Raw genomic sequence first — 25,178 nt, forward strand, 5'->3', positions numbered from 1 at the left:
GAAGTTACATTGTCCTATCTAGCTTTCTGTTTGAAAGCCTGTTTGTTATGCATGCAATAACTCCCCCCACACTCTATTATTTCGATATATATATATATAAAGACACCGACGTAGCCGCGTGTTCAAGCCCGCGTGACTCCTAAATACCGTTAACGTTAATGATTAAAGGTAAACTCCTCTGACTTATACAGCGGTTATATGGAAGTATACTGTATAACCAGAACTTTTTTTTTTTTTTTTTTAAATATCACGTGTATTGCTTAAAAACAAAATAGATTTTTATTGATACTTGATATACAAGCACAATCAATATCCACACTAAAATATTATTTGGTGACGTTTCACGATTCTTTTTGTATCCTGTTATCAGACCTAAGTGGGGCTCAGTAAGAAGATCTCACTCACAGAACTGTGCTGCTAAGCGTTAAAAAATATTATATTTAAATAAATAAATAAATTTTCTGTTTATACTCCGGGACGACCAAACGGTCAGAGGAGTTCACAAGATAGACAGAATACAAGAAACAGCACTGTATTCAGCAGTCACGGGCTTGAACCCCGGTCACTCAAGGCACGTGTACTTATGCACCCGCGCCTGACCACTAGGCTACGGCGGCCTCATTTACTTATTTGTCTTAATAGCAATTAACCACGTATCGTTATTTTCTAAGCATATTATCGTCATAAATAGAACTAAATTAATTGTTTATACTCTAGGACGGGCGCACAGATCAGAGGCGTTAGCAAGGGCTCGAACCATAGTCACCTCAAACGCGTGAACTGCATTAAGTGATCACTGAATTATGACCACCCCTATAAAAACTGAATGCGACCCATTGACCACGTGAGGTACGAGAGTGCAGAGTTAGTCGACCTACGTATCATAGATAGTGTCAGTAGTCCAGTAGGTAGTAAAATTCCGAGCGTCATGGGTAAAAGGAAGAATTTATCGAACTTTGATAAAGGACAGATTGTGGGTGTTCGACGAGCTGGTGCCTCGATTTCCCAAATGGCTGAACTGGTGGGATGTTCGAAAGCCACAGTAGTTAAAGTGAGCCAGGACTAGCGTCAAAATGGTCAAACGACGACCCGATGGCAAAACTGCAAAAGGTTGATGTTAGAGGTGAGCGCTGGGTCCGACGACTTGTTGAAGAGTTCACCCCAATACAACAAGGTTTGCTGTTTGTTATTTGGTTTTTAGGAGCATTAGCAACTAAGGTCATATTGCTCCCGGATATACGGTGGTCATTCCCTGACCTTACCGCATCCTCAATATTTGGTGGGCATGGGTTCAACCCCGGTCTAATCAAGAAGCGTGTGCTACGCACTGCTGCTCTTGCCCACCTGGCTACGGAGGCGCCAATTCAACAAGGGCCAACTCGGAACAATATCTGGCATGACCATGCGTCGCACGCTCGCACATATGGGCTATACCAGCAGACTACCCCTACGGCTTCCTCTCCTAACCAAGGTTCATCGGCGTATAAGACTCGCCTGGTACAAAGAGCATGCAAGTTGGACGTTAGAAGACTGGAAGAAGGAGTGCTGGTCGGAGTCACGTTATTTACTCCACACCGTGGATGGTCGTGTACGGATTTGGCATCAACAACATGAGGCCTTTGATCCATCATGCATGGTATGAAAAGTGCCGGCCGGTGGAGGCGGTTGTATGGTGTGGGGCACGCTTCACTGGCAGGAACTTGGACCCCTGGTGCATGTGGAATAACGTATCAGTGGTCTCCGCTATCGTCAACTTCCTGCTAACTGTACACCCGGCTACGTTACACTTTTTCCCGAATGGCGATGGTGTATTCCGAGATGACAACGTGCCGAGTCATCGGGCATTTGTTGTGCAGGAATGGTTTGAGGAACACGGTTCTGACTTCTAGCATATCGACTGGCCTCCAAACTCCGCCGATATCAATCCCATAGAGCACTTGTGGGACACTATGGAAAGGCATATCAGGCGTCTGGATACACCAATCACTTCCATACCTGCACTGCTGACCGCATTACACACAGCTTGGTTGGCCATACCTCCCGAACGCTTCCGCCATCTTGTTGAATCAATGCCACGTCGGATAGCTGCTGTACTGAGGGCAAAAGGAGGACCTAAGAAGTATTAGGTAGATGGTCATAATTGAGTGATCACTCAGAGTATATATTAATGCTTGAGGATACGTCAAGCAGTTTCAATGTAAGCAGTGGCATACCAAGAAGGCAATGGCCTTTACAAATAGTAAGAAAAAAAAAAAAATTAAAATCAAACATGAAATATTTATAGACAGAACGAACTGCAAAACAACTCGCTGTATCTAGAAAGTATTTGATATGGATGCTAACTGAATGGCTTGTGTTCCATCAGTAGGTGACTATTATCTCCTGACAGGTAATGCATAATTGTGCAATAATTTTTGTTTTATTTACAGAGCATCTATTATTAATATTAGAGGGAGCCAGAGTTTGTAAAAGTAAGAGGAATAACATTCAAAGAGCAAAATCCATCAGCTGCAGAGAATGCGATCCATAATTCTAAAAATGAATCTTGCAGTTGTATATAAATGATCTTCTTTATACTTTAATCATAGGTTAAAGAGTTCAAAACACTATACTCCCAAAACTGTCAAGACACCTCCAAGGCCAGTCAAATAGGTAAGCACAGATCTACTTTAAAGTGGAGGACGGATGAATTGCAGCTAAAACTATCAGGAGTGGCTATAACAGTAACAAAACGGAATCACAGACAACAAACGCAAGCATAGGTCACAAATTGAAGTTAAGCATTTTCAGGAGTCATTGCCAGTCAATTATTACTAGTTACCATAATGTCTAAGCTCCATAGTTGTCAAAGTAACTATGCCTATGGCCTCGTGGGTAGCACAGTTGGTGTTATCTCCATCCTCCACACACCGGGTGGAAAAGACCCGAGTTCGAATTCTGTTAATGATGCGAGTAATTTTTTATGAGTTTTTTTCACAACAGGGATGAGTTAATCGATCTCAATCAAGGGTATCCTGGTTTTTTTTTTGTCCCTGGAACTCGGGTTTTTTGTCCAGCAAAACGACCACAAAACACAAGCACTTGACATACTACTCGACAAAAGTAATGGAACAAAATGTTTTTCATGAATATTTTATTGTGAACAGTTTTTATAATAGGCATCCTGGCATGTAAATTTCCAGTATCCAATAGAAATGGATCTATCACCTTACAGAGCCGCAAATTATTCATTCCTATAAAAACACGGGTTGAGACCACATCACTGCATTCCCCTTTTTTGGCTTTCTCAGTGGGACAGCCACATCTCCAGTACTCAGGATAGAAAGTCATCGTCGTTTAGATGATTCTTTGAGATGGAGGGCCATTGGACAACTTGAAGCCGGGTATCCGCAGGGAGGCAAAGGTCGCCTGAGGGCTACATCAATTACTGTTTCTTCAGGTTGCTGCGGTTACAGGTGATACATTTCCAACCAGACCATGTTATGAAGGTTGAATTCAAGTGGACTCTACGCAAGGAAGCCAATGGTTTGTATTCCATTAAACCCAAACCACCGCAGAGCTCGTCGAAAGTGGTACCACGAACATGTGATTTGGAGCCTGACAAATGGGGCACAGTTCTATTATCTGATGAGTCCCGTTTTAACCTACAAACAAATTCTAGACGTTATTTCACCTGATGATAACGAGGAATGCGGTACCATCCCTCCAACATTAGAGAAAGGGACACAGAGTGGAGGCGGTGTTCTCGTGTGGGGGCGGCTTTTTAGAAGTGCGGTTGGCCCTGATTTTCTTTTAATGCACGACAACGCCACTGCAAATAGAGCTCAAGTGGTGGAGGAATATCTTGAAACTAAAGATATCCAACGACTACCGTGGATATCCAGCACGATGACCAGACGTAAATCCGACCTATCCCAGACTTAAATCCCTTTCTGATTCAGTTCAGGGAACCATTTTTGGGGGTCAGTTAGAAAACGCAACCAGTACGCTATTCTTTTGAGAAAAGCAAAATATCAACTGATATTTTGTTTTAGAAATTCGTGAAGCCTACCTTTGGCCTTAATGGTGGAAAAAGTGTTTTTTTCTATGAGGCATCGATATGGTGTGCGTTTGTAAATTGCGTGTATCCAATGGTATGTTTGCTTATTTTGTGATGGAAAGTGTGCAAACCTCCTCTGAGAACGACTAAAATTAGTTATAAAGTAGAGTGACCACGGAATTTTTTTTCTTTTTTTAAGATTTGAGAAAAAGCACAAAAAATTGGATAAAGGATAAACTGCTTTATCCTTTATCCAAGCAAAAGGATAAACAAAAGGATAAAGCAGTTTGGTAGCAATTTCATAGTTCCTGTGGACTAACAGAAGAACAGAGGTTGAAAATTTGGCCTCGATCAGACTTTTCGTTCTAGAATAATACACGAAATATATTTTCATTTATATGAACAGGTTTCTGTGGTAGGGGAGGCTATGCTTGATCATTAAGGCTTTCCTGGAACCAATGACACATAAGCCGATAACATACTTCCATTAAAAGTTAGGTGATGTACTCAGTGCTTTACATTTTAGGCACATTCTATTTTTTATAAAATAGAATGTGCCTAAAATTTAAAGTAAATTGATTTAAGTTAATTGATTCCCCCCCTTTTTCTGTGATTAACTAAAGTAAAAAGTAAATATAGTTATCTCCTTATCAATTAATTACTAAGACTAACTTTATAGAACACTTAATAAAACTCTATTGGTTTACGTTCTCTAAATTTAGCTATCTAGTTTAATTACAACGGTATAATATTTATTACTTTTCCTTAAATCTTTCTTCTCTCTCTCTGTATATATGTATCTTCACAAGCGACACGTTCACGAGTCATACATAACAACACACGCAAAGCGTGCACAGACTGTCCAAAGTTAACAAACTGCATTAAAACTACACTTAATCTATGAATTTATTTTTTACATACAATTGTATGGAAAAAAAGAAAAAAATTGCAGGATTTCTATTTGTCTGATTTTAATGAAATTTGAGATAGCTAGACAAATATTTCTATATGCTCATCCATATTTGGATTTTATATGAATTTTATATTTGGAAAATTTGTAGAATATCTTTCTAGATATTTTACAAATCTTCCATTTCATCAAAATCTGCCCATTGGGAGTCCAGTTGTTACATGCGGACGGACGGATGGATAAGGTGAAGACAATAGGCCCAACGCGCCTAAAAATGGCTTCGCATATGCTGTGGAAATTAATACTTAGGTATTCATAGTTGGCAATATTTGGAATAAGATACCCTGGAATAAAATACAGGTAAATCTTTATTGGACAAGTTTCACGGAATCCAAGAGAAAGCTGGATTCGGCTATCCTCGAGTTTTCTGAAATTTAATTGTGAGAGGGAAAAAAATGTTAGAAGGTTCCTACAGTAAATTATCGTTAAAAATAATAATTTCAGTTTTCTAAAAACTTGTGAATTTAGAAGAAAGGATGGAATTAGTCCATCTGCTTACAAATGAAATGAGCTACTAGTTGTTATGTCCTGGGATCTAATTGCACCACCCATCCCTCTCGACAGAGTGCAAAATAGCGTCTAGGTCACACAACTTGAGGGAAATTCAAAACAAAACTGCCTTTGTCATGGCATCCCTGGCGCATTTGTTTCACGTCACCAATTCTGTTAGGTTGAACTCGTTAAGGAGAAAGGTTCATTTCGAATGTACTCTAGAGAAATGAGAACAGCCATCCCGGGAGAAAATACACACTCTACAGTTAATCAGACGAGCAAGATTACAGGAAGAAAAGAGTGTTTTCAAGTGGGGAAGGCTGGTGAACTGCTCTGATTTAATAATTCTGTTTTCCTCTCTAAATATAAACTAGCCACCACAGAGTCACTGAACGCCCAAGGGAACTCGAATTTTCTCGAGAAATAGCCACAAATATTGACTAAATTAACTAAGTGTGTTGGAATGGTTCTTTTGGCGACTGTTTCTGATTGCGTACTGGAGTGAGTATTTGGAACTAGTTGCGACTACAGCCTACTGTTTTCTTTGTGTTTAACAACAGAGGTGGAGAACACTAAGTAATTGACATTAGACTAATTGAAGATCTAAAGTTTGTTGGCGTTCTCATCAGAAGGTGGCAAGAAACAGGTATTAGGGAAACATTTATGCGCAACTAATTGGTCGAATGGATTGCGTGACCTATCACTGATAAGCTGCTTTGCTAACACAAGAAAGTTATCCTAGAGTAATAAGAAATCATTAATGGGCAATAACCCACGCATACGAATATTACCTATCAAACTCAAGTATTACAAGCTGGATATATCACATTAATGCCAGCAAGTTTAGTTCAGCCGCCAATACAAAAATTGTGTGACGTCACGTTACCCGAATAGCATTTAGAATCTGTTACTAATAGAATCGAAAAAACAGTAAGTTTTTTCGCGATTTCACTCTTTAATTTAAACAAAAGTAATTAAGTTTATTTAACTTATTTTTCTCTCAGAGCAACTTTTATTTCACAAAAAAAAATAATAATAAATAAATAAATAATAATAATAAATAATTAATAACAAAATATATATTTCTTTTATTTAAATCTTTAAGTTTCCGAGGAACTTCAGGGCAAAACTTCATGAAACGCTATAGAACATAACTGCACATTGCGCAAAATTTATTTAAAATGAGTAAATGACATAACATTTTAAATGACTGGTAATGGCTACTTGAAAACATTCTTTGTATGGGCCAGATGACCATTTATTTTCAGGAAATAAAAATATATATAAAAGAGAATATTCCATAGAAAATATAAATTACAACGATTTGAAAGAGAAGTGGTGCCTAATACGCTATCCTTCTCCTACTAAAAAACTGAAAACTCAAAATCAACCGAATCTATTTATAAAACGTTTTAATCTCTAATTACTGCAGTTGATTCGATTGGATTTTCAGAATTAACATTGCCATTCTCACCACACCGAAAACATTTATAATCCTGGAAATCAGGACCCTGGGTGTGCCAAGCCCATACTCACCAGATGTGAGGCCCCGGGGTTACCATATACATATAAGGGTTAGTTCTGATTCACTTAACGTGAATCCGTTACTTTTGAAAAATCTGTTAACTTTTGAAAATGGATAACATGAAGCTAAAAGGTTTCATGTTATCCATTTTCAAAGAATACTTCCTTGAAGGAGGACAGTGCAGCAGGAGCAGCTGACTCTGATCGCATTTCTCTCTTTCTACTTCCTAAACGGCTTTTTATGAATTCTATTACATTTCTGATAGACCATTTAAAGATTTCATTCATTCCCTATGTAAAAATATTTATATTTCATTTTTATAAATTGTACTTTTACTATAATTGAGATATATTTTACAAATACGATACTTCTTATGTACGGCACAAATTTTTAGTTATTTAATTACAATCTATTTCTTTTTACCAACAGAAGGGCAGCCATTAAAAAGTGAAATGCGTCAACGGTAGTTCGTTGACAAAAACTAATTTTTGCATCAGTTATCTGATATTCCAGTATCTAGGTCAGAGTAAATTTGATCGCAATTCTTCAGCTGAGAAGTATTTTTAATTTTCATAGAGTAATGACAGTGTAATCGGGCAGAAACCCTCTTCTGGATTTTATATATATTTTATAGAAATATCGAATATTCTTTATTTTTTCCAAAATTAATGATCATTGGGCAGGCAATCATTTCTGTTATCAAGCAGCTATTATTTAAAATGCAATTTAAATAAATTACGTACAATGCATAATTATGTGCTCGTTTCACGAAGCTTTTGCCCTAATGAAGTTCCTTGGTACTTCATTAGGGCAAATACAGTATTTAAAAAAATATAATACAGTATTATTATTTCTTTTACTTTATGAAACTTAAAATATTCTCTAAATAAAAAGTAAGTTAACTAAATTTAATTATTTTTGTTTATGAAACAATACAATCAGGGGAAAAGCATTCGCGAAAAACGTATGATTTTTAGACCCTATTAGTGATGAATTCTAAATGCTACACAGAAGCAGTGACATCACACAATTTTGTTATAGGCAGTGGAATGCGCATTCCACTGCTTATAACACAACGTATTCTTGTTATGTGTTATTGGCAATAACCAATAATGTATGCTCGTGCATACGCGCGTGCGCATTTGCATTTACGTATGCGAGTGCGCGTATTTAAGTATGCGCGTGCGCATATATATATTCACATATGCGCGTGCATTTCACTTTAAAAAAAGCGTCCGCATTCGCATTTACGTACGCATTTTCAAAACAACTCCATTATGTTCTCCCTAATAGATCAACTGTCTCCAACCTTCTGGCAGTCCAAACGGAAATCTTAAATGCATTTGAGGCCAAATCAGAAATGGCGGTTGTTTATGCCGATATTGAAGCTGCTTTTGACAGCCTCAACATCTCAGCCCTTCTGAATCTCCTAACCAATTTCTTTCGGATCAAAGGTGACGTTTTCGCTTTTCTGCACTCGCTCCTCCGGAACAGAACAGTGTACTTCACTCATCGTAACCTCTGCTATACCCGATCCATCAATGCTGGTGTGCCGCAAGGTGGCGTTTTATCGGGGTTACTTTTTACCGCCCTCCTTATTCCGTTTGTGTGTAACAGAGATGATGTCATTACCTACGCCGACGATATAAAGTTCCTAACGGAAATACCACCATCAGCCGACAGAGGAGTGATCACATCGGAAATCTGTAATAAGATCACAGCTTTCTCTAGCCATCTCAACCATTTCGGTCTCAAACTGAACCCCCAAAAATCCGTTATTATGGTTTTTTCTCTGAAGAAGTGTCCCACATCCATACAACCCTCACTGCAGGGTGCAGTTATTCCAAGTGTTACTAAACACAAAGATCTCGGTGTAACCTTCGACCCAAACCTTAGGTTCAACTGTCACATCGAATGTGTTCTACGCAAGATCAACCGAATGCGCTGGATTACCCGTCAACATCTTCTTCATAACACAGACGCAAGAACCACAATCAGATATCTGGAAACCATTGTGTATCCTACCTTTCTGTATGCCTCTGAAATATGGGCATCCGCAGTACCTTCTCTCATGAAGCCCATCTTTGCCAGTGAATATTGGATATTGAAGTGGGCAACCCACAAACATCGACTCCCCCCTCAGCAGAGGACCACCAGCATGGCCGACCAACTCCAAATCCCGCGGCTGCCTCAAATAATCAGCATGAGGAGAACTGTGACCACAGCCAAAATGCTAGTTGGCAGAATCAACTCCCCTGACTTCTGGGATATATGCCAGTGGCATGTTCCACTTCCTTCCTTACGAGCCACCCCTCTTCTTCAGCTACAACGGAACAGGCTGAAGATCAGTGACAGATTCCTACCTGGACAAGTACTTCCTACAGTACAAGCCCTGCTAATGATCGGAGTTGACCTCCAGAAATTCGCTTCTGATCGCAATTACAGGCGCTCGTTGGCCGAACTTGTTCCCCTTTTGTTTGGCCCCTGATGTCGACTCATATGATATCTCCATCTGCTATCTCCTATGAGGCGCATAACGGCACGTCGCAGGCAAATCCACGAACTGTTTCACAAGAAAATGCAATACCGAACATCAATTTGGCACTGTGAAATATTCTGACTTTTGTGAATATGCTTAAATATGTGCTTTGTACATATGAACGTGCACATACCTTGGTGTACTGTCTGCCTCACAACTATGTACATACTCATATCTATTGAATGGCTAATGCTACGTTTTTAATTGTTATGTAATCTTTTATACTGCACAATTTTTTATACTGTACATATTTTTATATTACCCTATATCATTGTCAAGCCCCTGGCCTCCTGGCTGTGGCGGGCACATTATTGTATCTGTATCTTTACTGTACAATAAAGATTTTCTTCATTTGTGTAAATGCATCTTGCTTAGGCATGTACTTAGACATGCATGGCTTAATCTTTGAGACAAGCATATGACTACTGGCAGGATCAACCAGGTATTCACGCATACAGGCACTGGTGTGCAAAATTTAAGGTACTCTTTACTGATGAGAGTAGATTCAGTCTCAGCAGCGATTCTGGATATCAGTTAATCTGGCGAGAGGTTGGCACGTGGTACACCCCGCAAATATCACTGAAAGGGATCGATATGGCAGTCAAAGTGTTCTCATCTGGGGAGACGTTATCTTGGATGGATGTACACAACTCCAGATACTGGAGGGCAGAACTGTAACCAGTGCACACTACTGTACTAAGGCAATCCTTCCCCATGGGCATCTGTTTGGAGGTGCCATTGGCCCCCAAATTCGCATTTATGGTCTATAACACCACACCCCATCGCACTGCAGCTGTTGACATGCTTTTGGAAAGTGAGGACATTGTTCGTATGGATTCGCCTGCCCATTCCACCAACCTAAATCCCATCGAACACATATGGGACACTAGAGAGATGTCTGGCACGTCTACACCCACTAGAAAATGTTCACCAGCTGAAGGTGGCACTGACAGTGGAATGGACAATGTTACTGCAAGAACTTACAACAACATTGTTCTAAGTATGGCTAGGCGGTGCAAAGTCTGCATCGACATTAGGGGTGGCCCATATCTCCTACTGAGGGGCTTGTTATGTTTGTTTCTTATTTGGTTTTTAGGAGCATTAGCAACTAAGGCCATATTGCACCAGGATATGCGGTGGTCATTCCCTGACCTTTCCGCATCCTCCGTATTTGGTGGTGATGGGCTCGAACTCCGGTCTGATCAAGAAGCGTGTGCTATGCACTGCTGCTCCTTCCCACCTGGCTACGGAGGTGCCCCTACTGAGGGGCACCTCTTCCCTTTGTTCCATCATTGGCAGTGATGCATCTGTATCATGGCAGCCAGTGCTATGTTGCCATTTTTGAATAAAGTCCCTCTGTACTGTTTTGTTTCCGTTGTTGTGTCGGTGTTGTTTCCTTTATTTCTGTACCTCACGAGGTTCCTTTGGTATGCTTTTCCCATATCCAGGCCATTCCTATGAGAAGCTACAGGTGAAAACCTGACTGGTCCTTAAATTTTGCATACCAGTGTACATAAATGTGTGTGTGCGTGCATTTATTTGCATTTACATTTTTTTTTTTTACATTCATGTGCAATTTACATTCATTTACATAAATGTAAATGAAAAATTTACATTTATGTAAATGAATGGACAAATTGACATTGAATTGCATATAAAGATCGCTGAACAGAGTGTTGGATCAGATGACTCAAGTTCTGAACCGAACAGGGTGTTATAGTCCTCAGGATAGCTGGATGATTCGTGCTGAATAGAATGTTTATATACACGTCTGAATCCTAATTCAACCAGGTGCAGGCTTCCTCTTGGTGAGCAGGTTTTAGCTGCTCAGCCACAAAGGAACATTGTTGGCTCTCCTGGACCCCTCTTCGGAGAGTGGGATTTGATGCTAGGATATTGCTGGTACTCGTCAGGGTGCGAGATAGAGAGTTCTAGGTCTCATAAATTATAAGAAACTGAAAGCACATGCACATTCATCAGATGGGAAGTCAAAAAAAAGACTTGTGTATTCATTTTGCTCTCTCCATTACCAAAGAGACAGATGCCAGAATAATTTGAAAGAAAACTATACAGCTCAGTAAACTCTTTCCATCAACCTCCTCCAAAATCATAATGTTGACTGGACAGGAAATAACCCTATCAGAGGAACCTACAGCCCAAACCCGAACTGCAACTTGATGGTGGATTATCATTGTAGTATCAGGTACAGTACAATTGTGGTTATCCAAAATATCTGGGACAAAAGATAATAATAATAATTTATTTATCCCTATTTTGTGTTGCACTTTTTTTCGGAGATAACAGCAAAAAGGGAGGGAGAACACATAACCAATGGCTTTTTAGGGAGTGTTCCCTTAAAAATGATGAATATACAAATATACAATTCAAAAATATATAGTTCTGAAATTGTACAGGTACTATTGAACAGAAAAGACATAAATACATTGGAGTTTTTTGTACATTTCTTTACAGAAGACTTCGTAAACCATCATTACTTATAATATCATTGTGAACAATTTTACAATTAAATGATGAGAGAAAAGAAAAATGATGATATATATGCACAGAAATTTACAAACTACTGTATTTTCCAACTGCTTCCTTTAACATTTGTACATTATTTCCATATTGATAATGGTTTCCTCTGTGGTTTTAAAATCCAGGAGTTGAGTGGAAGGTAATTTGAATCATACATCCCTGGTGATGTGTTCAATTAGTAGTTTCTTGAATCGGTTTAGTGAAGTGACAAATTCGATTTTTGCAGGAAGCTTGTTCCAGGTTTTAGTGCCTCTGCATTTTATATTTTTCTGACCTATGGCTTTTCTGAAAAGTGGAACCTTCAGTTGGCTTCATTTCTTAGATTGTACGATATTTCTTCTTCTTCTACAGTTATGAAAAAGGATCTGAAGAGGGTGAAAACTCTGGTGTCTTCAAAGCATTGTAAACAAAGACCACCTCTGCTTTCTGTAGCAGTTGGTAGATGCTGAGGAGTCTCACTTCCTTGTATCTCGAACTAACCGATGCATTCCAGGGAAGGCCCAAAATTGAACAAACGCATCGATTGAGAATAGAGTTGATTCTCGCAGGGTTTTCTTGGGTGGTGGTACGCCATGAGATAATTCCGTAGGTGAGGTGCAGCTGAATTAAAGAAAGGAATACTAGTCTGAGAAGGGAAGCAGACACCCAGGCAGAGGCCTTGGCAAGTATTCCCGCTAGTGACAAAGTTTTCTTTTGTAGGGTTATTATTTATTTTACTAAAATTACCTTATCATCCAACCAGATTCCGAGAAACTTGGTTTCATTCACCCTTTCAAGTTGTTTTTCTTTGTATGTTACGTCTAAATCAATATTTAGTGGTTTGTTTTTTATTCTAAACACCATGTATTTTGATTTTTCTGGATTCAGTATAAGCTGATTCTTTTGAAGCCAATTATGCATCACAGAGAGCAAGGCAGAGATTTTGAGTTGAAGCTAATTAGGGTCTTTATCTGTGATCAGGATGGAAATATCACTGGCATACGCTACTAGGTGAGAAGATGGAAGAAGAGAGAGAAATTCATCGATGTAAAGAACAAATAGGATAGGTCTGAGAAGTGGGCCTTGAGGTACTCCCCTGGAGAAATAACAGATGTCGGAGTATGATTGATTTGTTATTACGACAAATGGCTGATCAGTAAGGTAGTCTTCTAGAAGGTTAATTTTCCCTCTCAAGCCAAGATTATTGAGTTTGTTAAGTAGAATATTATGGTTTATGCAATCAAAAGCTTTAGATAAGTCAAGAAACAGTGATATAGCATAGTGACCCTTTTCAAGACTATCAATAATCCTTGAGTAGAAGTCAACAATTGCAAGATCAGTGGATCTTTTAGAGCGATAAGCATACTGCTGTTGATGGATGAGCTGATTTACTTCAAGAAAACACACGAGTCTGCTATGAAGAATTTTTTTCGAATAATTTTGCAAAACCTGAGAGTAGAGCTTTGAGCGAAAGTTGTTGATAGAGTTATAATGGTTTCCCTTTGGAACAGGGATGATTATTGCTTTTTTGAATTGAGAAGGGAATTTACCAGATTAAAAGGAGAGATTGAATATATATTTCAGTGGCATAAGAATTGAGTTAAGGACCTTTTTCAGCAAAGAAGGAGATATTTAATCAAAGCTGGGGGCTCCCTTTTCTTTCAATTGATGCCCAGATATTTCAGATATTCAACTTTTTTGATGATCAGATCTAAATGCATAGAGCCAGCTCTCTCTAAAATTTAGTGGTGTATTGTATTGAGTTATGCTGATCATGGGCCGTGAGAGTGGATAGTGTATATCAGCAAAACTCTATGGCAGAGCTGAACATAGTAAATTTTTGTGCCACATCTCTCAAATTTTCTTTGTGACACAGTGATGTGTCACAGCCGGTTGGGAATACCCGTACTACTACTTATTTACAGATGACATTGCCGAACCAACTGATTCTGAAAATGCTAAATGCAATTGTCTTTATTCCTTCTTTAATCTATATTTGAATACAGTTCTATTTAGTATTTTGACTTGATAATAGAATCCCAAAGTGGTTTTGCAATGTCATAACATTTAGTATATTGAATATTATCAATATAGGTTTTCTTAGCAATAAATGAATCATTGTCTAAACATGTAATCAGTTTAACTTCAATCTAATTTTAATTAATCTCTACAATTTTTGATGCATATGACACAGTTCAGACTGACAGTGTATCCTGAAAACAAATTACTGAGGATTTCACATCTCACCGTGGCAACTATCTGCTCTTATGTATATACCACATTTTCCAGGTTTCTTCTGTGAAGGCTCAACCTCATTTTGTGCATTGAACCAAAACCTTTCTGTTGTCATTTGGAAATGTTGGCATTTCTGATTGTTCACTGTGATGAGGCATAGCAAGTCTCAGTGAAATATGTTTTAGGAACTTTCTTCTTGTGATTTTTTTTTTTTTTTTGTTTCTTTGATTAGCATTAAATATGCAAAGTGATTTCACACACATTCATTATACCAAGGAATGGTGTCAGTATTTTGTCATTTGACCAATGACACCTGAATTGGCACAACTGACACCATGGCTGCTCTGTTTCTTGCTGGTATAGATTTCTATATATGATACCATTGTTGCATCCTTTTGGGAATTACAAAAGTAGGTTCCACTTCTTGCTGTATGTGTAACAAATAATCATATATAAATTTACACTTGTTTTTCAATCATGTTGCCAACATTAGTGATGCTCTTTTCTAAGAAAGACATTGCCAGCAGTGTACCATTTATCAGTAGCCACATTTCTTTTGGTACCTCTATATAGCTAAGTAACCTGCACGCAGAAATTACTGGAGAATTCTTGAATCTGTATGGTTCTTTAATTCTTACACAATACACTTTTAAATTGTGCCTATGCAAAAGGTTTTGCTGTCACAAAGCAAAAAAAAAATGATGCCACATTTTGCTGGCTTACTGGAGATAAATTGCATGAAACTACACTATAAGCTTCAAGTATTTTGTCAATCATGATAAATTCATTCAATGTGAAGTTATTGCCATTTGCTACAAATGCATCTAAGATAAAATACATTGCTGCTAGTTTCACAGTATATATAGCATCGCCAACCCCCAAAATAATAACTTTCATCTCACCTATTCATTACTTCCATTAATTTGTCTAATTCTTCTTTGAATTTATTCAAGCTATTAACTTCCACATCAGATGGAAGTTTCCCCAGCGATCAACCACCTGCCTAAAGGCTAACTTCCACACATCTATTCTGCAACCATCCTTCCTCATTTTGAATTTGTGCCCCCTCATGTGTGTGGTCTGAGCAAAAGGAAGCATCCCACAAGCATTGAGCTTGTTCAATCCATTCAAAGCCTTAAATACCTCAATTAGGTCACCTTGCAGGTGCCTCCAAATACAGAGGATGCGGAAAGGTCAGGGAATGACTACCGCATATTCCCGAAGCAATATGGCCTTAGTTGCTAATGCTCCTAAAAACCAAACAACAACAACAACCAATCCTGATGTACAGAGTATGGGAGCAAAGGTCACCCCAGGCTGCCACTACACAGGAATGCCGGATCCAGGATAAAAACTTGGCACTATCCTATTGGCCAATGGAGTTAATCCCTCACCTATAAATTAACTGCTGGCACCGCCTCTTGCCTGTATGCACATCAGGTTTCTGGGGGCATTGGCAAGAGGAGTCTGCCAGAGGTAAGAATTTAATCATTTTTATAAACATATTTACCTTATGTTTCCTTATGTTTCCTGTTTTATATTTAGTGTGGCAGGACAAATAAAGATTATTTATTTATTTATTTATTGTAATGGCAATTCAGAACTTAATACATTAGAATCACAATATGCTAATTCCTAATTGTAATATTGGTAATTATAACTGTAATTGTAAAATTGGTAATTGTAACTGTAATAGTCTATAATCAGCAGGAAACTTTAAATATATATAATAATGTTTTTTCTCTTATCTTTGATAAAAATCCATTTTTTATATAAAAGTAAAGTTCAATATCATGCTTAAACACAAAAAAATGAGATTTTACTTTAGTCACAATTTGTTTTTTGTTTTGCATATTGGTTTTTTCAAATTATTTTGGACCAGCTTTCACATTTTTCTACTGGAAAGATATACATAAAATAAAATATTGCTTACTTTTAGAAATAAAAATCAATATTTTTATCTAAAAATAAATAATTATTCAAAATACAGCACACTCTCGATTTACTGGAAAGCTGATTAACTGAGAAACTTCAAGATTCCAAATTTAAAAAAAAATCAACCAGAAATCATAAAATTCAAATAATAACTAGAATAGGTATAAGCAGATATTTTGCAAGTTGTAAATAAGCGATGAGAAGTGGCATTATAAGTTGTCATTGGGAGATTAATGTGCCTATTATCTTGCAACTCCTGCTGTCTTCACACCCACCGCTCAAAAAAAAAAACCAAATGTTTATTTTGTTTTAGTACGTCACGTCGATTGTCGTGTTCTATCGCACCGCAAAAAGATAAATTTTGTTTTGTTATTTATGTCAGGAATGTCGAAATTTTTTTATAGTAAATATATATATATATATATATATTTATTTTTTTTTTTTTGTTTAGAAATTGCAAAAATGATGGGTAAACGCAAGAGTTCTGCTTTCAGTTAAACAAAGACTTGAAATTATTCAAAAGTCTGAAAACGGTGCACTGTTAAATCTCTAATGAACCATCATAATGTTGATGACCAAACCAAACGCAACATTGTAAAAAATAAAGGCAAGCTATTAGATTTAAAATTGACGTCGCAAAAAATAAAGGGAATAATAAAATAAAATAAAATAAAATATTGGGCATACGAGTAGTAAGTGGTTAGGTTTTTATCTATCGCCATATTTTTTACGTAGGTTGCTGAACATTTTTTGATACAGTAAGTCCCTGACTTATGCAACTACAGATTTACGTAAATTTGTTTTCACTCAATTCTTTTTTTTTTTTTTTTAATTTTTAGGATTGTAAAATTTAAAACAACAAAAAAAAAAAAATAAAAATAAGCAATCAATAACGATGATCATGGCATGCACAAATAGGAAAAAAAGAGAAGATTCTTACAATTATTTATGGTTTTTTTTTTTATATGACTGAAGATTTCAGTGAAGGGGACACACACTTCACCATAATAACATAAAAACCCACAGAATTCCAGCTATTGGTATTATTGCAAATGTGATAAGATCGGGTTTACTGCCCGTTTATAACAGATTGCACTAACAGAATTGCCCAATAAAACGGAAAATGCAAATTGTTTTTATTGTTTTTTGTTGACCTCCAGAAATGTGCTTTAGTAAAATGTGAGCTCGTGCGGGGTGATAATAGTGAGTTTTCACTTTAATCCTGTGAAGTTCTTTACAGAAAATTTAATTTTGACCATTATCATGGTGCGACTAAGAAAATAAGAGACAACGGTACTAGTACATCTACCAACAAAAGGAAAGCGATCGATTTGGATCAGAAAATTAAACTAATAAGAATGTATGAAAATGGTCAAACATTAACAAGTATCACACTGAATTAAGATTTGTCAATAATAATATAGTAGCAATATGTTACTAGTCATTCCCGAGTTACAGAAAACTCGACGAAGTAAGAAGTCCTGGAATGTATCTCTTACATATGTCGGGGATTTCTGTATTTTTGGATTAACCGGGAAATCGATTATCCAGGATTTGTTTTTTACCATCTATCCCGGAAAATCGAGAGTCTACTGTATATCTATTAAATTGCTTCATTAAGGAGTTTATATTTATCCAAATTTATGTTTTGTAGATATTTATTTTCTACCCATAATGGAAAACTTTTTGAAGAGAGCCAGAGTGTCATCAGATTCGTGGAACAAAAAAAGCAGTCCAAAGAAAAAGACAAAGCCGGTATTTGGGCAATATAATGAGGAATATATCAAATATGGATTTGTATGCTCCGATAATTTGTCTCTTCCTCGACCCATATGTCTTATTTCCCTAGAAGAGTTATCAAATGAAGCAATGGTCCCAAGTAAACTACAACGGCACCGTTACCACAAAACATCCATCATGGGCAGAAAAAGATTTGAATTTTTTTAAGCATCTTCAAATGCAAAATAGGAAGCAAAGTTGTTTTATGAATTCAATTATAACAGTATCAAATCAAGCTCAAGAGGCTAGTTATAAGGTCAACCAATTGGTGGCAAAATCCAAAATGCTTCATACAATTGCAGAATTGCTCATTTTACCAGCCTGCATTGAAATTGTTAGCGCTATGCTTGGGGCAAAAGAAACAAAGGAAATTGAAAAAGTGCTGCTTTCGAATAACACTATCAGTAGATGTATTGAAGACGTATCAGATGATACCGAAAAAAATTAATTCAGAAAATTATCGAATCTAAAAAATTTTCATTGCAAACTGATGAATCTATAGACGTTAGTAACTATGCTCAATTAATAGCACTACTTAGAATCATTGAAGTGCAATGCTTGAAAGAACATTATTTGTTCGGCAAAGAACTACCAAATCACACTACTGGATATGAAATATTCAAAGTGGTAAATGAATACTTTGAGACAAATAAGATATTACAGAAAGATTGCTTAAGCTTTGTGTAATGATGGTTAATGATAGTTAAAACCATTAATTCTTCAGCTGCAATGACCTGAAGAATTAATGGTTTTATGTCAAGAGTTCGTTCTGAAAACCCAGAAATTCAGGTTATACATTGTTTCATTCACAGAGAAGCTCTCATATCTAAAAGTTTGCCTGTGGATCTGAATTCCACATTACATGATGTTATCAAGATGATGAATTTAATAAAATCCAAGCCGTTAAAGTCATGTCTGTTTTCAGCTTTGTGTGAAGAAATGGGATTGGAATACCACCCTATGCTATTTCACACTGAAGTACATTAGCTGTCCAAAGGAAGAGTTTTATCAAGAGTTTATGAGCTAAGAGAAGAGGTGAAAATTTTTTGTGAATAATTTTTACTTTTCTGATATAATGAAGGATAGTTATTGGCTCCAAAAACTAGCTTACTTAACTGATATTTTTGAGCACCTGAATGAGCTAAATCAAAAATTGCAAGGATCACATGAAAACATACTATTGTGTATGGACCAAGTTTATGGATTTAAAGAAAATAATTCAACTTTGGAAAAATGAGGTTAAAAATGGATCAATAATGATGTTTAATTGGAGTTATAATTTAAATCCTAGAGAAGAGTTACTGGGATTAGTAGAGCAACATTTGTGTTTGCTTGAGGAAAAACTTCATCACTATTTTGAAATACTTGATGTAAAAAAATTTGATTGGATTTGAAATCCATTCGCATTATTTCTAGAAATTCCAGCATTACATTTATCAATGAAAGAAAAATAAGAGCTGTCAGATTTAAGAAATGATTGCACCCTTCAAGTACAAATTAAAGAAATTGAGTTATCCAAATTTTGGTTAATGGCGAGATAGGAGTTTCCTTCAATCGGAGAAAAAGCAATTGACACTCTTCTTCCATTTGCTACCACCTATTTGTGCAAACAAAGTTTCTCATTGATGGTGACTATCAAGAATTTGAAGAGATCATGATTAGTCTCTGGATCAGGAGTTACACGTGGCCATTTCAAGAATAAAACCCGATATAAAAATGTTATGTTCACAGAAGCAAGCTCAAGTTTCTCATTAAAAAAAATTTAAAAGATTTTATTTTGAAGTTTTGTATGAATTTAGTATTAAATATTTAATATCTTCCATAGTATTTATATTTTACTTTTCTTATCATAATTATATATAATATAACACAAATGTAATACATTTTTTCACCAAGTCCTTATGGACACCCCAAAATCTGCTCCTATAACTGTCCTCCTCAGTTTTCCCCCATAGCCACAGCACTCCCACTATCTTGAGCCCTTTGCTTTGCTGTTCTAGTCTGAGGCATGATTTTTGTTCACATTCAATATAATTAAAAATACTACACTAAACAAATATATCTAATGCAGTAATAACACCATGTGCCAGTTATGCTTCGAAGTTTACATTATTAATTAGAATTCAAATGTTTTTATTAATACACCAGTTACGCAGCATTAATTAATACTACCATGCTACGTGTGAAAGTTATGAGTTAATTGTAATTTATAAAAAAAAAATCTAACTAATGCCAATCTAAGTGATTTGAACTTTAGAGCTACCTATTTACCACAATTAAAAAATCTGAATTCCTCTACTACTCACTCTATAACTATAACAATGGTGGAAAGATTTGAACAATACAAAGGTTTTACATATATTAAGCAGTAACCTACAAAATCTCTAGCTAAATTAAAAAATAAAATAATGAGTGTGACTAGGACTATAAAGTTACTTATAGAGTACGATTTAATATGACAATTAGGTCAATAAAATGCCAAAATTCTTCAAAAACTTCTGTTTCTTGGAGCTGAAAATTCTTTAACTAGTGTGCGAATACTCTTGTCGACATGCAATGAGTAAATGTAATAAAAATTTAATAAGAGTTATAAAAGTGATAAAAATGCTTGTAACTCATGAGCAAATGCAGAATTTCTATACACTTTCTTTCATTCCCAAACAGTAGAGTGATCCTAATAATGCCATAATTTCACCTGATGTTGTTTCTTTTAAATCAGATTTATACTTTCTGATTTAAATTTTCTGTGAACATGCAAGTTGCTGAATTTCATTATGTAATCATTAATTATTTTGATATTAATTATTTGGTGTAAGACAAAATGACTTCTATCAGTAACTTGAGTTGTGCAAGAGGAATTACTGATAATGACTTCTATCAGTGATTCCCCTTGCACACCCCTTTCTACGAGAGAAAAATTTTTTTAAAAATGTTCTTTTCATTTTGGTAGAAGGGTGGGGGGGGGGGAGAAATCAGTTTTACCTCACTTGCACAATAGATTTCTTGTAGAAAAATACTCTCCATTTTGGATCTGACAGTACAGTATTTACAAGTTAGTATTAGTATTAACCACACATTATAAGAATACTGCAGTGGCCAAGAAAAAAAAAATAATAATAAAATAAAATAACTACAAAATAAAAAAAAAAACATAAAAATTAAAAATACATAAACTAATAAATAAATATGCAGAAAAATAAAAAGAAAATAAACAACCTATGTATGTTTGCTTTCCTCATATAGGTAACCTATCCAGCTGACTTTTTAATTTCCCCAAGCTGTCAGCTTCAACTATCCACAGAGGTAACTTATTTCAGTAAGGAGGTAATTAGCATTAGTAGAGGCATATGATGCAAGAGAGCAAGCTTATTTAGCATCAGCCAAGAGAGAGAAAAAAAAACAAAAACCCTACCCATTTCACCCATACATTCACTCCAAAAGTTTGTTTAATTTAGCTTTGAATTTATTTAAGCTGTCAACTTCCATAACAACAACAGATGGAAGCAATCAACCACCCACTGACTATAGGTCAGTGGGTGGTTGATTGCTCAATTTGAATTTATGCCTCCTCAGGTGTGGAATCTCAGCAAGAGGAAGAATTCCATCAGCATAGAGCTCGTGCTATGCTTATCGGATTCAAGGCCTTATATCATTCAAACTATTCAAGGCCTTATACACCTCAATCAGATTGCCTTGCATGTGCCTAGTTTCCAGATACTGCAATTTGCACAACTTAAGCCTATCTTGGTAACAGCAACCCTTTGTTCTACTCACTAATCTCATTGCCCTTCTCTGTACTCAGTCTAATAGCTCAACATCTTTCCTAAAATGAAGCCTCCGGACCTGTATGCACTACTTAAGGTATGCCCTAACCATTGCTTTATACAAGGGGATATTGTTGTTATTTGGTTTTTAGGAGCATTAGCAACTAAGGCCATATTGCTCCGGGGATATGCAGTGGTCATTCCCTGACCTTTCTGCATCCTCCGTATTTGGTGGGCACGGGCTCGAACCGTGGTCTAATCAAGAAGCATGTGCTACGCACTGCTGCTCCTGCCCACCTGGCTATGGAGGCGCCTACAAGGGGATAATCACCTCCTTATCCTCGCTAGCAAAATATATATCATTGACAAGACCCCATAAGCTACTCTTGCAGCCTGTATGCACTGCTCAGAAAACTTCATATCTGATTGCACAATTACGCCCAGATATTTTTCATTCTATACTACCCTGAGTGTAATACTGCACAGTTGGTATGTTACTCTGAGGTTACTGCTACCCATATGCAGTACTTTACATTTGTCAATGTCAAACTTCAGTTGCCACCTATCACAGCCCATTTGCTCAATTTTTCTAGATCCTGTTGCTGTAGCATACTGTAATTAATAATCCTATTAGAGTCGAAGCATGAGTTGCCTCATGCTCCTGCTCTGATTTACTATCATGATCAGTATGGGAGATAGTTTTTTTTATTCTTCTTTGCTTGATGCATCAATCATTGTCTCCTGTCACTCTTAAGTGTTTAGAATTTTTAAGTAATCTTGAAAATCTACCTTTGAACAATGTGCTCTGTAAAAATGGGACTGATTTTGCAGAATAGGTTATAGTTATAATGTAATTACTGAAATTGATAATTCTGAATGACCTCATAAAAATTGAAATTAGAATACTGAAAGAATAAAAATCGAAATTAGAATACCAAAAGAATAAAAATGCCACTCACGTGTGTGCAGCTGCTTAGGAGTGAAGTTTACAATCAGCAACAGTAATAAATTGTTTTCACTTTCATTTTACACAGCCAAGCAAATAGTGTGGGAGTGCAGTAGCACATGCATTTCAGTTGATTGTGGTTTATATTTAAAAACTTAGTAGTTAAATATGTTAAAGGTTGTATCCTTGTCAAAAACAGTTTTAAACTCCTCTGACCTGTGTGGTTGTCAGAGTATAAACAGAACTACTGTACTTTTTTTATTATCATTTTTTAACTTATCACATGTCTAACACAAATAAAGAAACATATACTAAGGAGACTTTGATGTACTATCCCCCTATTGGATACATTCATCTCTGCTCCTTTTGTTTAATTTTTATCATAAGCTTACTGAAAAAAAAAAAAGCTATGCAAGCAGCATGAAGAATTCTTTGTATGCAATCGCCTTTGCTAGTGTATCACTAAAAAGTTACATGAGCAGGTGCTTTGGTATACACGGTTCCACAACAATCTTATTAAGAGACTATTTATTTTACATAATGTTTTGAATTCTCACCAAAAATAGAATTCTCACCAATTTTACTTTAACACATTTTATATTATGCTGCATACCAAAATGTCTGCTCGATAAATTAATGACATAGCCATTAATGAAAGGGATACTCTGTATTAAATAAATTTCTGTGCAATCTTCCTAGATGATGTAGTATATTGTTATTTTTCTTTCAATATCTTGAAGCTTAACTCACAGTTCATGAATGATATTCATGAACTGTGAGTTAAGCTTCAAGGAATTAGGGAACAATTAGGCATTCATAGATAAGACCTTATCATATCTATATAATTACTCAAGTTCAAAAAGAGTGGAAAATTGGTTTACCTCTGAGGCAGTATCTCTGAAATTTAATCTCAGCATTTTACACTAATCAAATATACTTATGCTACTCTTTTGCCAAATTCTAATTAACCTAAATCTGACATAAAACTGGAAAGCATAGGTAGTAACTCAATTTGACCCATATCACCATTTCCTGCTGTAATTGTCCTTCAACAATTACAGTAGGATTTTCATATAGTGTGGCTATCAATGGATCATCACTGAACTGAACTGAACAAGTTGACTGGAATATATTTGTTTCACTGGTTAAGCTGTAATTACCAAATCAGCATTTCTGGAAAAACCACTGGCTTTGCACACATTAAGATTTCCCTCACCATTTGCTCATGCTTGGGCACCCTACTACTATTCTTTTAAGATTATATCATTTGTGTGTGTGTGTGTGTGTGTGTGTGTGTGTGTGTGTGTGTGTGTGTGTGTGTGTGTGTGTGTGTGTGTGTGTGTGTGTGTGTGTGTAATGAAGCTCACACATCTCAGAAAAGAAAGCAAGTTTTTTTTAGACATTAATCTTTGAAATGTAGACTAACTGAATAGATGCTTTAACATCATGAGAGTTTCTATGAAATAAAATTGCCTGTTTTCATAAAATGAAGAGATTTTTGTAATAAAATTTTAGTGATACATTAATAAAATAATCTACTCAAAAATAGTCACCTGCAACTGGCTTGTCAGTAATGAAGAATTGAACAGATTGATGTCTGGTATAACCACTGCACAAGATGCATTCTTAACATCTTAGGCATTGCTGTTCAAGACTACAGAAAAATAAATTTCAAATGTTATTAGTATAAAAGAATATTGAATTAATTGAGATCAATTATGAAAGAGGTATACAATGGAATAATAGTTTTTATCATCCTGACAACTGATTTACACTTAATTTTAATTTCCATTTTCTAGCCCTCTGTACATTGGTTTTGAAAGGCAGATTACATAGCAACAATATTCAGATATATAAGAATAAATCTTATGTAAAGTATGTATGCACATTTTTGTTAATGGCAATCTTGCCATGTGTATGTGGCAGTATCACAGGAATTTTAGTTTGCATATATTTTTACACTACTTTCCACTGAATTCAGAGGAACATTTTGCAAGTACTTACAAAAATCATAACATTTCTTTTCTGGCTACAAAAAGTTTTTGTAACAGATTACTAGCAAACATTTCTTTAAATAGTAATTTTATATAGCAACTGCACAAAATGCATTCAAACAATAAAGGGATACCACAGCCTGATATCTCCTAGCTCCATCTCTTCAAAAAAAGAGGATATTGCACAAATTATTTCTATCTTTATTACAGCCCAACCAACCTACTCCAATATTTCTCTAATCTCATCAACTTCAGGCAGTACTGATCACCCAGAAAACTGAGTTTTGACTTGGGCAGTCATTTCAAGTCCCAACTAATTGCATCCTCAGACGGAAATCATTCAGGCAGCATCTGGTCCACTCATACAGCTACTGAATTGGCTATTTCAAATTCCTTTGGGGGGAAAAAAGAGCCCCAATTTCTAGGTATTCCCAAAATAAACA

The 25,178-nt window shown here is 36.2% G+C and overlaps 1 protein-coding gene across 1 annotated transcript in view; it reads right to left on the reverse strand.

Moving 5' to 3' along the window:
* The window catches only part of Crz (Corazonin), a 42,392-nt gene extending 18,019 nt beyond the window's left edge, over positions 1-24,373 (reverse strand). Inside the window, exon 1 of the mRNA XM_090372021.1 lies at positions 24,295-24,373. The gene's annotated coding sequence lies outside the window, so the exon portion shown is untranslated. The remainder of the gene's footprint in view (positions 1-24,294) is intronic.
* Between the last annotated feature and the right edge of the window lie 805 nt (positions 24,374-25,178).

Source organism: Mastigoproctus giganteus, chromosome 4 (genome assembly GCF_048544385.1).
Source record: "Mastigoproctus giganteus isolate SK-2022 chromosome 4, ASM4854438v1, whole genome shotgun sequence".
Lineage (NCBI taxonomy): Eukaryota > Metazoa > Arthropoda > Arachnida > Uropygi > Thelyphonidae > Mastigoproctus > Mastigoproctus giganteus.